The sequence below is a fragment of the Aplysia californica genome, unplaced genomic scaffold (genome assembly GCF_000002075.1).
Source record: "Aplysia californica isolate F4 #8 unplaced genomic scaffold, AplCal3.0 scaffold00245, whole genome shotgun sequence".
Classification (NCBI taxonomy): domain Eukaryota; kingdom Metazoa; phylum Mollusca; class Gastropoda; order Aplysiida; family Aplysiidae; genus Aplysia; species Aplysia californica.
Genome location: NW_004797515.1, coordinates 206,513 through 215,370, shown reverse-complemented (window position 1 = coordinate 215,370; position 8,858 = coordinate 206,513).

Here is an 8,858-nt window from a genome sequence, read left to right as displayed (position 1 = left end):
AGAACGGCAAGGAACTGGCCACTCTACCACAATATGCCGAAGGCCCAGGAAGTTGTCTCACTAACAAGGCAATCTCCAATGTCCGGATCGGATGCGGGAACAACTATACTTTTTAAAAATTATTATTAATATTATTATTATTACTATTATTATTATTATTATTATTATTATTATTATTATTATTATTATTATTATTATTATTATTATTATTATTATTATTATTATTATTTTATCATTATTATTATTATTATAGTTATTACTATATCATCTCCCATTATCTTCAGCCTCGCCATTTACACTATCCTGGTGTCAAGGGAGTGGTTTCTCCCTCCTTTGTTCTACATTTAACATTTGATTCTTAAAGGTGTCATAGTCCTATCGTTGAAACCATCTGGGTCGATTTTCGCGTCAATAGGTAGAAAAGCAGCTACGTATCAGAAGGTGCAACTACAGTTTACTGCGTCTGAATGAATTTTAATGTTGGAGATTTTACTACCCCCCCCCCCCCGAGCACAAATCGACACATTTTAGATCTATTAGGAGGCGGGCTTCGACTCTTCCTGTTAGGGTCAACCCGGGCTGAAAGGAATGCAACCTCCCAGGAGCAAGACCGAGATACTTGATATAAATTCTGCCCACTCGGGAATCGAACTCGGGTCTCATGCGTGTGGCGGTGAAGTGCCTAACTGCCATATCACAGATGCTAGTGATGCTCTTTTGGTAAACTAGCACAAACGAACATAATAATATATATTGTAATGTGATGAGCTCGTAGGGGGTATTTTCGTTGAATCGCCTCCGATCTTTTCTTTGAAAAGGTTTCGCTCCGCTTATACAACTACATATTCTCCTTTCTGAAAGAGCTCTGTTATATTATATTGGTTAAGAAAAGCAGTTAACCCAAAATCATACAAAATCAAACAAAAACAACAGCAAACAAACAAACAGACAACCAAAACAGACAACAAAAAACAACAACCCAACAACAAAAAGCAACAAGATAAAAACAAAAACAACACCAAACCCCAAACAAATGAAGCCGATCAAAAACATAACAAACCGAAACCATATGCAACCCAGAGTCTCACCTCCCCTGCTATCGTTATTAGCGAGTTTGTAAGATGATTGTTTCAGATGCCACACGCCATACCGTGTGCTCCCAGGTGAGGGCCCGGCCAGCCAATGAGCCGGCCACCGGCCACTCTCGCAAACGCCAGGAATTCCAGACTCGCTTCTCACCTGTAGGTGACGTAATGACCAGGTCGTGACCAGGTTCCTCCTCGAGGGGGCAAACACTAGAATACTGAACGTGCGGACGGCCTGTTTGCTTTTAATTATTATATGTATTGTGCACGGATACCGTGAGGGGTGGCTAGTGTTGTTAGGTGCTTGACTCTGGCCAGTAGACTGGGCTCTAGTACGTGGGATCGCGCAACTAGAAGGAAGTGTGGTTATGCTACGGAGGAAAAACAATTTAGAAAGTTATCTTGACGGTTGGAATTTTTTTCAGAATTTGAGGAACAGACTTCAAATTTGGCTTATGAACAACATTTACGAAGACTTTTGCAAAATCTGTTAACACACGTAGACAGCTGCTTGATAGAAAATTTAATGATCTCAAAATGGATAAATCTGGCCTATTTTAAGCAAACGGATACGATACAATTTTGTGAAAACGTAGTAGAAGGCCATTCTATTACAGCGAAATATTGCTTTATTCATTTTTCATTTCATTTCGTTGCAAAGAAGAGAGAGAGAGAGAGCGAGAGAGATTGAGAGAGAGAGAGAGAGGAGAGAGAAAGAGAGAGAGAAAGGGAGCGGGAAAAGAAGAGAGAGAGATCGAGTGAGAATGAGAGACAGAGAGAGAGACAGAGATAGATAGATAGATAGATAGATAGATAGAGAGAGAGAGAGAGAGAGAGAGAGAGAGAGAGAGAGAGAGAGAGAGAGAGAGAGAGAGAGAGAGAGAGAGAGAGAGAGAGGGAGAAAGAGAGAGAGAGAGAGAGAGAGAGAGAGCGAGAGAGAGAGAAAACAGTAAAAAAAAACATCAACAAAAAACAACCCAACAACCACGGACAGTCTTCGCCAATGGAGTTCGTCGTAACCGACAGGTCAAAATCGAAGTCCTCTCGAAGGCGGCCGAGCAGAGAAGCAGCGGCGAGGGAAACCCACACGTGTCCAACAAAGGGAGACCTTCGATTACCAAGCCATGGCACATTAGCCGTGTTTACATCGCAAAAAAACAAGTTTGTGGTAGTGGGCATGTTGTGGCCAGGGGGCCCACTTTGCGTATTCATGGTGCTAGAACGGTTGAATGTAGCCGTAGCCCAGTCAAGGGACTGTTTGGCCGGGAATATGTCCTGCTTTTCTTTTTCACAGGATGAAAGTAACAGCTGAGTGGACAGTGTCCCTCTTTTTGGATTTTTGAAAATGACCACGTCTGGGAGCTGTTTGAGTCTGCGGCAATGTTATTTACGTAACTAGTTGGGTATTTGCGCAGGTTTAGCGTATGCTTAGATGGGTGTGCATACCCGAGTGTGTATGTCTGTGTGTGTATAAGTGTTTGCATCTATCTATCTATCTGTCTATCTATCTATCTATCTATCCATCTGTCTGTCTGTCTGTCTGTCCGTCTGTCTGTCTGTCTGTCTGTCTGTGCGTCTGTCTGTCTGTCTGTCTATCTATCTATCTATCAGTCTATCTATCTATCTATCTATCTATCAATCTATCTATCTATCTATCTATCTATCTATCTATCTATCTATCTATCTATCTATCTAGTGGTGTTCAAGTGTTACAAATTTTCCTCTAAAAAGCAAATCGATCTTTTCTTTTTTAAGAAACAAGTGCATCTCTCAAAGCGGATTTAGTCTCATATAAGGATTATGATGAGCACACAGATCGAATGCGCACTCTTTGAAAAGGAATGGAACTGGGATCACTTTTTGAACTGGTTTCTACTTTAGGACACAAAAATATCGATATCTGAATAATATACACGATGTATTAGGAAGCATACGTCATATCAAAATCTGTTCGCTGGCAAGGCAAATTAGCCTTTAAAAAAAAGAAATCGGTTTTTCCTTTCTCTCCGTACTTCAACGATTTGCTGACATTTGCTTAGATCAGTCCTCGAAAGAAGGAATGCTAAACCTATTTATCTTTCGTATACATTCGCATAATTTCCACACTTGTTAATCAAGTGAGAGAGGTGATGCAAGACCAATTAAATGTCAGACTGTAATCAACTATTAATGGCATTGTAATAAGGATTTGCTGCAATAATCTCAATGATATCATAAAACACAATGCTTTGCATTTTTAGATCAGATGTGGACCAAAAATCAGGGTTTTTGGGAATAGGAACAGAGCAAAAGAACGATTTACACAGAACATGTAGCATTAAAGAATTTCTTAAACTCTGCATGCGTATATCTTGTTTTGCATTTAGTTTTTTTTAAAGCCAAAACATATAGCAATTTTCCCCAGACGACGAGCTTTCATATGGCTCCTTACCTAAAGATGATAACTTAAAAATGGAAAATCGATGCCAAACTGGATACTCACTGTAACTCTAACCACAGGTTGTTTTCATTCTCTGTGCAGTGAAGACTCTACAGGTGTGTCCCACTTGTGTTTGAGGAAGATTGGACAACTAACATATTTCTATTTGGTGAATTAAAAAAAAAGAAAGTAAAACTTAGTACTCTCCAATAGTTCTTTCTCTCCAATAGTTCTTTCTATGCCATGTATGTTTTAAAATTTAGAACACATTTTTGATAAAGTAAACGTTTAAAAGTGTTCAATTCCAAGGTCTTTTCGTTTACTCTTCTTGGCCGTTTAGTAAAACGTGTCTGAAGTCTTGGACTTGTCCAGTATATCATTGTTCTTCATTTGGAAAGACATTCCAAAGTCTGTAACTGTCTTCAAAACCCTGCTGCATTCTTTTTCAAGTTGTACTTCACTTACTTTTCTTTTTCTGTCCTGTGTTACTTTACGTTGAGGAGGGAGAAGCACACGTCATTCTCTTGTTTGTTGTACCGCCTGCTGCATGGTTATATTGTTTTTCTAATGTTTCTCTAGCCCCCTCTATCTATTATTTCCTGGATCTGCCTCTTTCTCTGTATCCATTTAATCTCTGGTTATTTACTTCCGCTACTACAATTGCTGATGGTGTTGTTGATAGATGACCAATCCATTTTATTCTCTGTTTGCGCAGATCTACGTACTCCAAGCAGGGAGCCGAGCCAACGTGTTCACTGACAATCTCATTTCTCACCCTGTCTCTTCCTGTGTTGTTCAAAGTTTTGCTTGGGTATCTCGTTTCAAAGACGTTTATGGGGGCTCTCGTGGCCTAGAGGTTAAGGTGTTGGCCTCTCATTCAAAGGTCCCTGGTTCGAATCCTGATAGCGACCGAAAAATTTTCTTCTCTAAAATTGTCTCCTTTCAACTCCTATCCTGCTCTCTAGCAATGGTCTGTCGTCTGCTTTCGTCTTCTCTTTCTGCCCCCACCCTCTCACCCCCTTTTCCCCCCTCCTTTGAGCTACTGACTCTTTCTGCAGCCTTTCTAGAGCTACTCCATGGCTCCTACTTACTGTTGTCCTCCAGCCACACCCCTGATCTTCTGGTAGGAAAGATCTACACCTAGCCTTCTTGGATAAGGGCGAAAAATGTCGGAGGGCTCGTGTGCAAGTTGCGCACGTTAAAGATCCCTTGGTGGTCTAAAATCGATAAGAGTAGGCTTCGGCCCCCACCCTGGCAAAATTCAAAATTTCCTACAAACTGAAAAGTTTAATGTGTCTCGCGCGCTCATATGACCTTATACTGTTGCGAACGGCGTAAAGCACTTAGCTAAAAAAAGGGCGTTTATTTTTCTTTGGTGACTCTTGTTTATTGCCCATGTCAGGGCTTGGCAGCACAGTGTTGGTATAGATATTATACTGTTGTTAATAAGTTGGCGCTTTGCTTCCATTGTGCTGTTGTGATTTGAAAGTAAATGTAATGACACCCGTTGGTAGGTCCAACATGGCTTTTAAAATTCTGGTTTCTATTTCATATTGTATGCAAAGCAAATGTCAGAACAATGCTCCTAATTGCTGTGAACAAGTGAGCCTAAAATGTACTGAAATCGAAATTTTACTGTCTTGGGATTTTTTAACAATGGTCCAAGAACAGTACCAAAAACTAAGGAAGAACAGCGATAAAGGCGAATGGTGATGTGATATCAAAAGTTCCCATGTCAATCTTGTGAACAGATGGTATTAAGTTTTCTATAAAGATTTTCATACCCTAAGAAGAGGATACTACGAGGCAACATACTCTCCGGATTCTCCGAGCACCTCTTGGGAGCCCTCACAAGTTGAGCTGTAGTTTGTGAGCGACTGCCACGTTTCTTTGATTTCCTGAAATAACACGGGCGTGTCCCCTTCAATGGTCAGCTCTGGTAACGATTTTCTCGTCAGTGTGAAAGACACGAGCTGTAATTGAAATGACAAATGATGTGACGGTCAACTTATTAGTCCTACTTGAACCACAGAGGGATTAACAATTAGGAGAAATAATGGGTAAAGGGGGACAACTGGCCTAGCCCATTGATTCAGAGTTAGCTCCCGCGTGTATTGACGACTCGATCGAGGCTGAGCACACATCAAGTATTATGTCCCTTGATTAGGGAGTCTTCACTCTGGCACTGGGCATTTCGGCCACAATTTTCTGACGTAATGGGTCGGAGAGCGGGCATGGGCTTCTTCGAAGGTGCGCCGTACTTTCCCTTCGCGTGAGATTGTTCAGTTAGCCAAACCCCGAGATGAGGCATTGCTAACGAATCATTGAGACTATCAATGACAGAGTAATTTGAAGAGAGAAGGAGGACGTAGGTGGATTGGGTTTGGGGGGGGGGGGCATATGGCTGATCTGAAAACCGCACAATCTGAAGAACAAAAGTGTTCTGATTGGGGTGCTTGTGCTCTTGTCTACGTTACTTTATCCTTCCTCTTGTGTAGCTAGATATCGATGGAAGGTGCAATTTTCGGTTAATGGCTAGGTGGGTGGCTCTTGCTGTTGATATTTATTTCTTTTGGAGGACATCTCTTGTCGAAATCAATAAAATAGCCATTTTAAAAAGAAATTCTGGTCCTTATACTGTTTCTTCAGGCCAATAGCAATTATTTTCCAGCTATATACGTGTTGACGGGCGTTCGGTAACCTCAGCTGGTATCACGCTGGACTACAGAGCGGCCAGCCTTGATTCCAATAACAAACTGGATGTTCTTGGACTCAAGTCGTTTTGGAGTTTTCAAGGATCTTAACCCGTCTGGTTAGGTTTTGTCGGATATGGACGTTATATAAGCAGCGTTGAAATAGTTGTTAAATACATAAACCATCTTTTTCTATATGTTCGTCATTAGAAACCTCGTTCTAAAAAAACACAAAAAACACAAAAACAACAACCCCCAACAGCAAACACCCCCCCAACAAAACAAACAAACAAACAAACAAAAATTACGAAAGAAAAAATAAATACGTATTTTCTTTATTTGTACGAAGTATTCGTTCCTTGTCAGTGAAGTGTGAAAGTGATGGTAGCCTTTGCTGTCATAGTTTACGACTTCTTATGTTCAATTCGGAGCCTTTTTCGATGTTTTGAAGAGCCCGAGTTCATTGTTGTAGAGCAGTTCTTTCATAATTTAGATGTTCCTGGTTTGTTTTAACATTTACTTCTGTGGCACAACAAGAAACGGAAACAAACATTAATCAGATTAAATGTTCATATGTATATAAAACTGGCGAAAAATATCGTTTGAAAAACTTGATGCTAATTACTGATTACTAAAAATTATTATTCTCATAAGAATGAGGACTCATAAAATACAGACATCAATTTCTGTCACTTTACTATTTTTTTCTATAGGGCCCTCTCCCAAAGGCCCAGACGTGCAAATGGCCGTCTCTTCCCGTGCCGTCACGTCTTGGGAAAACTGGCGATTACGTCACGTCCTGCCGTCTGCTTGTTCCCTGTTTGTCTCCCCTGAGAGGGATACTGAGCCGCCAATGGCAGGGGCGATAAGAGAATGCAATGGTGTGTTGTCAAGACGGCTGAGAGAGTTAGAGTACTTCATGTCTCGACAATAGGGCCAAAGTAGACCACGGGATGGGAAGAGTAAAAAGCCTGACGAATAGGAAAAGGAAAAAAAAAGAGACAGGGAGGAGGGGGAAAAGAGAAAGGGAAAGAGAGAAAAAGAGAAATATTATTATATACATGTATAAATATATATATATATATATATATATATATATATATATATATATATATATATATATATATATATATATATATATATATATATAGAGAGAGAGAGAGAGAGAGAGAAAGAGAGAGGGAGAGAGATAGATAGATAGATAGATAGATAGATAGATAGATAGATAGATAGATAGATAGATAGATAGATAGATAGATAGATAGATAGATTGATAAAGAGAGAGAGTGAGAGAGAGAGAGAGAAGGAGGAGAGAGAAAGAGAGAGAGAAAGAGAGAGAGAGAGAGACAAATGTAGACACGATTGATAGGTCAATCGATAGGCTATTACTGCAATAAGCATTATTCTGAAAAGGTACTGGAAAAGAGAGATCTGCACTTTTCAGTGCTTGATAAAGATGAAAATGACCATTAATATTAATATTATTTGTCTCCTCTCAGATTGGAGGAAAGGATCAAAGGGCCTAAGGTAAAAAGAAAAAGCAATAGTTAGCAGCAATCTAAAGCTAGAAAGAGTTGACAACAACAACTATGATGATACACACAAAAAGGCAGGGGCTGCCAAACCTATTTCTTACTTGACGAGGCAGAACGAATGATCATCCTGACTCTGCAACAAGCAAAGTAACCAAACGTGGCACTACAGTTCTCATGGTTAAAAACAAACAAAACAAACACACACTGGTACCAAGTCTTAAAGAGGAAAAAGGAAAATTAGGGGGGGGGGGGAGATGAGAGAAAGGGAGGGGGATGGGGTGGAGCTCAGTTGGAGCATCTTATCAAATCAATGACCTGAAATGACGCCGATGCCTATCAGAATCGTTCAAGGACCAGCCTGGGAATTTAAAGACAGGTAAAGATCAACGATAGGTTAGTGGTTAGGCTACCGGACTCGTAATCGCGAGGTTGCGGGTTCGGGGGTTAAAGCCCCTGACCCGACGTTGTGTCCTTGGGAAAAGCACTTTACACGAATTTTCCCAACTTCACCCAGGTGAAAATGGGTACCCTGCTATAGACAGTGAAAGATCTTATCAGTTTGTTAGTGTTTGAACGCTTAACCAGCTGCTTGCACTGTATGTTCCCGGGAAGCTGAGAATGTTTCTGAGTGTTCTATGGTCTGCTGAGGTAATAATACGCTCGTAATATATTGTAAAGCGCATAGAGCTTGCTTTCAAGTGGGGACATGCGCTATTTATTATTATAACGATATAATTCTGGCCCCCGTTTACAACGTGCACCCTGCCCCTACCGTCACTCGAGGATGGGGATAGAGGAAGAAGGTAAAGGTAACAAAACATAAACATAATCTCTGTGTCCGCCACAAAAGATAAAAGGTAAAAAAAGAAAGCTCCCTTAAAAATGTCGCTGCCTATCTTTTGTTTACTCATGAAAATGATGGACCTCGGGATACACGGGAAACTTTATAAATGGATCAAGTTTTTTCCTTGCGGATCGAAACATCGAAACAAAGGTGAACAATGCCCACTCGTCAAGAGAAGTACTCGAGGAGGGCCTACCCCAAGGTTCCTGTCTGAGTTGCACTTTGTTCCTGATCTTCATTAATGATGTGACGAACGTGCTGAAATCAGAAAAGACTCTCTAC